At 41.2% G+C, this 8,374-nt stretch overlaps 1 protein-coding gene and 2 pseudogenes across 6 annotated transcripts in view; all 3 read left to right on the forward strand.

Annotated features, from left to right (window-relative positions):
* The window catches only part of Ttc27 (tetratricopeptide repeat domain 27), a 213,366-nt gene that overhangs the window by 76,567 nt on the left and 128,425 nt on the right, over positions 1–8,374 (forward strand). The gene's annotated exons all lie outside the window — the stretch shown is intronic.
* On the forward strand, positions 148–863 carry LOC105741684 (annotated as a pseudogene).
* On the forward strand, positions 5,042–6,123 carry LOC105741685 (annotated as a pseudogene).

Consider the following 8,374-nt stretch of genomic DNA (forward strand, 5'->3'; position numbering starts at 1 on the left):
CACCCCCTTCTTTTTGAACAATCATCTACCCAAGAGATAGCACAGCAGCAACTGGTGTGTCATGACAAGCAGCCCGTATTCAGAAGACCAGAATGACAGACACGTAGCATACTTTTTATTAGTAATATATAGTTGGATAAGAGAAAAATGGTGACTACCATGCTAAGAGCTGGAGGAGTGGGACCTGTACCCGCCTGGGGGCTGGAGACCATCACCCCAGACTAGGAAAACCAAGAATCTCCACAGGGACCACGATCATGGCTCTGCAGTTTGACAGGGGCATGGCTCGGGGAGTAGACTCCAGAACAACCACTGGGTCCTACTTCGCCAATTGAGTCACTGACCAGCTGACTCCTGTTCTTGACCAAATCTTCTGCTGCCGCTCAGGTTACCTGCTGACACCCAGGCAGTAGCAGATACTGTCACTTACCAGCTTGGTTTCCACAGCATTGAGTGGAATGAGCCTCCACTGGAACACACAGCAGCCAGCCTGTTTAAAGAGATGTGTTACCAATACTGGGAAGAGCTGACGGCAGGAATCATCGTTGCAGGCTGGGACCCTCAAGAAGGAGGGCAGGTCTACTCAGTTCCCATGGGAGGTATGATGGTAAGGCAGGCCTTTGCTGTTGTAGGTTCCCGGAGCTCATATATCTATGGCTATGTCGATGCCACCTATTGGAAAGGCATGACCAAGGAGCATAGTCTGCAGTTCACTGCCAATGCTCTTGCTTTGGCTGTGGAGCAGGATGGTTCCAGTGGAGGAGTGATCCGCCTGGCAGCCATTGAAGAATCGGGTTGAACGGCAGGTACTTTTGGGAGACCAGATACCCATATTCACTGTTGCCACTTTACCACCCCTCTGATCCTGAGATTCTAGGCTGCAGTAAGAGATACCAATACCCTATAATGATTCAAAATTTAATAAAGTTTGTCAAAGTAAAAAAAAAAGTAATATATAGTTGGTTTCTATTGTCTTTTAGGTTTCCTTTCCTGTCTGATCCAAATCCATATAATCAACATTTTCTTTAACATTTTCTTTCTCATATATATATAATCTAAATAAGAGCAAATTAATTGTTGCCACATTAATTCAGAGTCCATCTCATGTACGTTCAACCCTCTTATCCCCAGAATGATACAAATAAGATTTGTCATTGTCTTCTAACTTTCGTATTATCTGTTTTAACCTAGTGCTAGGTAAACACAGTTAAGTCATTAGAGATTTGTTGTCATTGTTAAAATAGTTTTGCTGATGAACTTTTAATTCCACAGTTATCTCTTAAACCTGTCAATCTAAAGTGTGAACCTCTGTCCCTTTCCAAGTCATTCTGTCTCTAGAGATGACTGTCCAGCAGGAGTGCTTTCCCTCACCCTTTAACTTATGATTAGTATAGTTGCCTGTATAATTTTCAGGAATATGATTTTATAAAACATGTAGTTAACTATGAAGGAAGATTAACTACATTGGCATTATCACAAGGTGAAGGTTATTGATTTGTGTGAGCTGATACTCCTTCTCATTACTTGGGATTAAACCAGAACCTTAGCACTGAGATAGCCACACTATTTTTCCTTTTATATTTTGAGATAGAATTCTTATTAAATTGCCCAGGCCAGGCTTTTGTAGTTCTTCTGTCTCAACCTCTCAGAGTGCTAATATTAATATTTTCTCTAAGCAGGCGCTTTAGTCCGCTGAGCTATCAGGCTGCTCCTCCTTTTTTTTAATCTTTCATACAATTTTATTTTCTCCCTTCAACCATAGTAATATGATATCTAAACTTTGTCTTAATTGGTGGGTCTGTAAACACAGGCTTATCCATTCCACTCACAGGCAAGGCAAATGCTGCTCTTGAAATGGCCCTACCATGGAGCGTCTGGTCATCCAACCCAAGTCACTCCCTTGCCTGGCTTTATCTTTACTATATTGTGCAGCCACTTTACTGAATCTCTTTCCAGTCTTTAACTTTTACATGGCTTCCATAATTTTGCTGTGTTTTTCACATAGACTGTGTTAGACTTTTACTGCATTGCCACCCCCTTTGGGGTCCTGAACCTTCTTGTCAGCACTATCACTCCCAGAGGTTGCTCCCCCTTTCCTCCCTTTTCCAGAACCACTTTTTCCTTTGGGCAGCATCTTTGGAATTCGCTTTTATACTCACCTAAAGCAATATCTCTTAACTGGCAGGTACTTAATAAGGGTTAATTGTTGTAACTGTTACTTTTCATGCTGGAGTCCATGGTGGGTTTTTTAATTGTGAACAATCATGCCTCTATATAGTTCAGAGTTTTTTCTTCTATAATTTCTTTAATTTTCTGCCCTATAATAATATTTAAATTATTTATTAAATAATTTCTTTTCCCACTTCATTTCTTCAAATGAAATTATAATAGATCTATGTTCTATTATGGATCTATCTTCTGTGATTCTTACTGAGTACCCCAAGCTTTGGATATCTTTGTCTTTTTGCTTGATGTGTTGGATATTTCTTCTACCATTTTCTCTTTATCACTAGTTTTGGTCATTAGCTCAAAAACATCTGTCTGTCTGTCTGTCTGTCCGTCCGTCCGTCCGTCCGTCCGTCCATCCATCCATCTTTGCCCCAACCCACATTCTTAGCCTTTTGAAAAGTTTTCTTACTAAGTTGACTAGGCTGAGCTCAAACTTCCAGACCTCCTAAATCAACCTTCCAGAGTGCATGCTTTTCACCTTTCTGGTATTAGGGCTTGAACCCAAGGCCTTCACACTGAATTATGTGCTGGGGTTCAGTTTGTATCCTTAGCCTCCCACAGTGCTGGGATCACAGACATGTTCCATGGTGCCTGGCTCTTTGTTGTTTTTTCTTTTTACTTTTTTTTTGAGATGAAATCTCATTGTGTTGCCTAGGTTGATCTAAACTCATGATCCTGTCTTAACCTCCTAAAGTAGTTACAGGTATATACCACCACACTGGCTTTTTGACATTTATTTTAATTTCTAAGAAATCTGTATATTTCTGATTGTGCTTTTTCATAATAGTCCCCTATCATAACTCAATTTTTTTATTTTTTCGGAACCAGGGATTTGAACTCAGGCCCTTGCGCTTGCCAGTCAAGTGCTTATTCTACTGAGCCATCTCCCTGACCCCTTAATAGTCCCCTATCATAAACACGGTATCTCATATAATGTTTTCACATTGGTAATTGGAATTTAATTTTTTTGTTTTTATGAATTCTCTTCCCTCTAGGTAAATTGTTTTATATGCTCACCTTGGTTCCCCTTTTTATGAATATTGCTTTTTATAAATTTCTGATGATTACCAGAGTTAATGGTATTGATGGCTGAGGTGAGTTCCCTCTGCAGTTTGTGAATCTCCTTGTCTGAGAGGTTTTTCCTTTGAGTGGAAGGGAAGACTGCATTCTGTATCCCCAGCTTTTTACAGGGTGATAGGGTGATAGGGTGATAGGGCTCTTCTCTCTGTGTCTTTCCTTCCACCCCTGAACTAGAGATCCAAGCTAATTAGGCATTCTGGCTGTTATAACAGAAATGCTTCTCTTTTTCAACAGGCCCCATATTTACTGCTGCTTCATTCCCTTATTCCTTTCCTTCTGACCATACATGGGAGGTCTAGAACAGTATCTCCCAGAGGTCCAAGTAGCTTGTGTACTTGAGTCCTTGTGGCAGGGACAAGAGCCCAACTAAAGAGTCAGGAACAAGAGATAGAGATCCTAAGGAGGAGGATGTCCTCTCAGTGGGTGTCGGAAACATTAGCTAGTGCTGCTGAGTTCAGAAGTTTTAGTCTAGAGTATGGGCCAGCCCAGTCAATGAGCTTTTCATAGAGCAGTGCACTAAACACATGAAGGGTGTTCCTAGATATTGAACTCAAGAATGCTGCAAAAAAAATATGAGACTGCAAGTGGTTAGAGAAATGTTTATCAAACAGAAAAAGGTTTAAAAAAATTTTTTTTAAAAAGTTGAAGTGATTAAAAATAGGATAACTAGGGGAGAGAAAGGTATTGGGTAGTAAGGTTGATTATATGGGAAGCTTATATTTGCTCTATATGAAATGTATTAACATGAGATCGCCTTTTGTGCTCTTAGACTAGAGCCAGATGTAGGTCAAAGTAGCCCATCAGAATTGCCCTCGCTTGTCTTCATAAAGAACACTTGGCAAAGATGAAGTACGTTAGGGTAGAGACTAGTTCATAAGGATCTTCTCAGCTGGGGAATAATTATGTTCATGTGCTTCTCTGGAAAGATGAGGATATAACTGCCAGAGAGAAGCGAGTGGACACAGCTATGGGACGTAATACTTAATTACACTAAGTTGGAGCAGCACAGAATCTTCTCCAGTGTAGATCTGGATTTGCAAGTTCCCTGGAGTTTCCAGTGAAGATGTGAAGCTATAGAGACTTTATGGTTTAGATTTAAAATGTCCCCCCAAAGTCTGTTTCATTTTGTTTCTTTTCTTTCTTTCTTTTTTTTTTGTATTTTTCAGGAAGGGTCTGCAGGGTCTCACTATGTAGATCAGACATGGTGATCCGCCTGTGTTTAGCATCCCAAAGAGCTGGGATTACAGGTGTGTACCACCACGCCCAGTCTCAATCACTGTCTAAGCGTGCCTCGCAGATCAAACCCTGGCTGCTGTGTCTGTCTAAGCAGGCACTTTAATCTGCTGAGCTATTTGGCCAGCCCATGTTTTGAAGGTGATTGGGTCACGGGGCACTGTACTCATTAGTGAGTGATTAGTGCTTTCATTCACCGATGAGTTCAGTGAATGAAAGCTGAGGATGCTGCTGGGGGACAGGGCCTGGTAGAGGTGGGTCACTACACATGACTTAGAAGGGTGTATTCTTGTCCTTGGCTCATCTTTCTCTCTGCTTCTTGGCCATAGTGAAGCGAGCATTTTTTCTTCTACTGTGTCCTTCTGCCATGCCAGCTGACCTTAGACTAAACTGTGAACCAAAATAAACCTTTCATCCTTTAAGTTTTGTATGTGAAGGGGGCGCAAGGTGAGGGTGAAGGCAGGGCCTCTGTGCTCCCTGCACTGCCCACCCAGGCCAGATGGTGGCCACCAAGGGGGTTGGCAAGCCCGATCAGCCCAGCAGCCTCCGCCATAGTCTCCCCAACCACTGGCCCAGCAACCACAGGAGAATGAGATGGCAGCTGAGGCCAGGGAAGCCATGGGGTCCCCTACGGACGATGGGGTCTCCTAGGGATGATGGGTTCCTGATCCTGGTCTCGCCCACCTACGTCCTGTATAGGCACAGAGCACAGTGGGCTGATATAGATCCAGTGCTACAGAATGATGGTCCCAGTCCAGTGGTGTAGATCATCTATAGTAAAAAATTCTGAGATGTTTATGATTATTCCTGAGCTGTTCTGCAGTGGGATAAAGGAAGCCAGCGAGCCTTGCAGCTCACTCAGGATGCCATTGAGTTAAACATAGCCACTTACACAGTTTGGCATTTCGGGAGAGTTTTCTTATGGTCCCTTCAAAAGGATCTACATGAAGAAATAAACTACATCATTACAGTAATTGAGGAACAGCCCAAAGACTATCAAGTTTGGCACCATAGGCAAGTATTAGTGGAATGACTGAAAGATCCATCTTAGGAGCTTGAATTTATTGCTGATGTTCTTAATCAGGATGCAAAGAATTACTAACCTGGCAGCACCAACATGGGTGATTCAGGAATTTAGACTTTGGGATAATGAATTGATGTATATAGAACAACTTCTCAAAGATGATATGAGAAGTAACTGAGTGGAACCAAAGATACACTACTGGCTAAAGTGGTCATGCTGTATCGGAGAGAGAAGTCCAGTATTCTCTGGAAATGGTAAAACTTGTACCAGACAATGGAAGTGTGTAGAATTACTTGAAAGGGATTTTATAGGATCATGGTCTTTCCACATACTCCAACTTACTAAGTCAATTACTTGATTTACATCTCAGTCATAGTTCTCCCTAGCTAATTGCCTTTGTGAATGTCTATGAAGACATGCTAGAAAACCAGTGTGACAGCAAGGAGACATTCAAAGTGTTAGAATTATGTGAAATCCTAACTGAAGAAGAGGACACCATAAGAAAATAATATTTTAGATATATTGGAAGATCCCTTCAAAGCAAACAAAGAAAGTAACCTACCAATAAACACACAGCAATAGCGCCATCCAGAAGAACTTGCTGGAATGCTTTTACTTTTTTAAGGGACTCTAAACAGGAGTTTTAAGCTAAAGTGAGCATTACACCTGTGGTGTAAAAGATGAATCACACAAGTATTGCTATTTATTTTTTGCGGTATTGGGGATTGAACTCAGGCCCTTGTGCTTGCCAGGCAAGCACTTATTTTACTGAACTATCTCCCCAGCCCTTGTGTGTATGTGTGGTTTTTTTTTTTTCCCCATGGCATTGCTTTTTAAAAAGAAATAAGTGTGATGTTCCTTGAGTGTTGTTCAGACTTGCTGTGAGAAATTTGATTCCTTTAAAGCAAACTAATTGGCAAAGGGAAGAAAAATTAAAAAGTCTCATAAAGGAACCCCTACTTTTATAGTCTTAACAACATTTAATATACTTGCATTGCCTCTATGTGGAGTGCAGGGTACTTGTGTGTAGCAGAGTTGAGGTACCTGAATTCTGGCTCAGTAAGTTGGGAGTCCAGTTGTCCCATCACAGCTGCTGTGCCACACTCACAGTATGTGGCTATCACTGTAGCCAACCAAAGCTAAAATGATAGTTTTGTAATAAAATAACAGATATATCTATTAAAAAAGTTATGTATATCAGATATTTGCTCCAGCACCAGGGAAGTGACTAATATAAGAGAATTCTTCTGCATGGAGTGACATTGTCTGCGGTTCCCCTTGTTATTGTCAGAGAGTTAAAGGACAGTTTATGCCTACTTGGCCATCTCACAGTTCCTAGCCAAATACTGATCATGAAGTATGTTTCTCGTAGCAGACCCATGCTTATTTGTTTTAGCTCTAGTCCAAGTTTTGTGAGAGAAGACGTTCTTAACTTCATTTCTCTCTTAGCTTGTGAACTCTGGGACAGTGGTGAACCTATGACACATGTTGTATTTTTCCTTAAGACAAAAGATGTGAACATATGAGTTGTTTTCATCTTTTGGGTTTAATTGTAGTGTTGATACTTTGCAATAAATATGTGGGCTTTGGGTTGCAGGCTGGGCATTTGATTCTCAAAAGCTTGCTATCATTGCACCAGGGTCCTGGTCGTTTCTGAAGTAGAGACCTTCGTAACGTCTTATTTTCTCTCCCCACTGCTCACTGGTCCTCTCCCTAGCTCCACTCAGGTTGCCACCTTCATTGAAAAGCCAGCAGACCACGTGTATGTGGTTTATTTCTGGATTCTATGTTTTCATAGCTGTTTTTCAGTATTTGCTAATTATATACTATTTGGAAATCTTTACTTTTTGAAGGATCAGGTTCCATCTTTTACATGGTTTTATATTCTCAGAGTGGATACATACTGGATTTTTTTTTTTTTCTTCTGTATTTTAGGGAAGGGTCTACAGGGTATTCAGGGTCTCACTACTAGATCAGACTCGTAGTGATTCTCCTGTTTACAGCCTCCCAAGTGCTGGGATTACAGGTGCATGGCACTAAGCCCGGTCTCAATAACTGTTTCAGCACACCCTGGGGGCAGGGCCAGCATGGCAAGCCTGGGAATCGAACCCCTGCCCCCGCGCTGTATGTTTGCTAAATGTTAAATTTTTAAAAATGAATTTTGAATTTCCTGTTTACTAACAGGACTGATTGAGAGGTAGCTAAGTTAAAGATTCTTTTTATCTCTCTCTTTAGTAATCTGAGAGTTATAAAGACCAACCTTTTCTGAGCTTAATTCAGTCCAACTTTTGAGTAAAATAATTGGCCACAGTGCCAAAACTAACAGGAACAGAATAGCCACTGATCATGCTGAGGTTCCTCAAAGTTTCCAGAGGGTAATAATTCCTTTTAGTTAGTTGTATTTTTCTTTCTTTCTTTTTTAAAGGGAAAGGAAAAGAGATAAAAGCCTGTAAGTTTATTCTGAGTTTTATTACAAACAAACTGATATATAAATTGCTATCCTTTGAGTTCATTAAAAGTAATAAGAACCTGGTATTTATGGATTAACTCACTTTGATTTATATTCACTCTATTTCTCAGCATTTCAAAGAAACAAGGCTTTCCCTTACATGACGGTCATGTTCAGCAGTAAAGACTCATGCCTCGTGTGATAGAATCAGAACACTCGTGGCCTTTATCTTCTCCCCCAGTGTGCCCACCTGTGTTACACCCAGCAGCCTGGGTGCTGACCTTGCTGTGCAGCTGTTTCTGAGAGGAGCACATACTGTTGCCATCATGGAGCTGCTGAAGAGCTGGGAGGGGCGGCAG

This window comes from Octodon degus, unplaced genomic scaffold (genome assembly GCF_000260255.1).
Source record: "Octodon degus isolate 3935 unplaced genomic scaffold, OctDeg1.0 scaffold00020, whole genome shotgun sequence".
Classification (NCBI taxonomy): Eukaryota; Metazoa; Chordata; class Mammalia; order Rodentia; family Octodontidae; genus Octodon; species Octodon degus.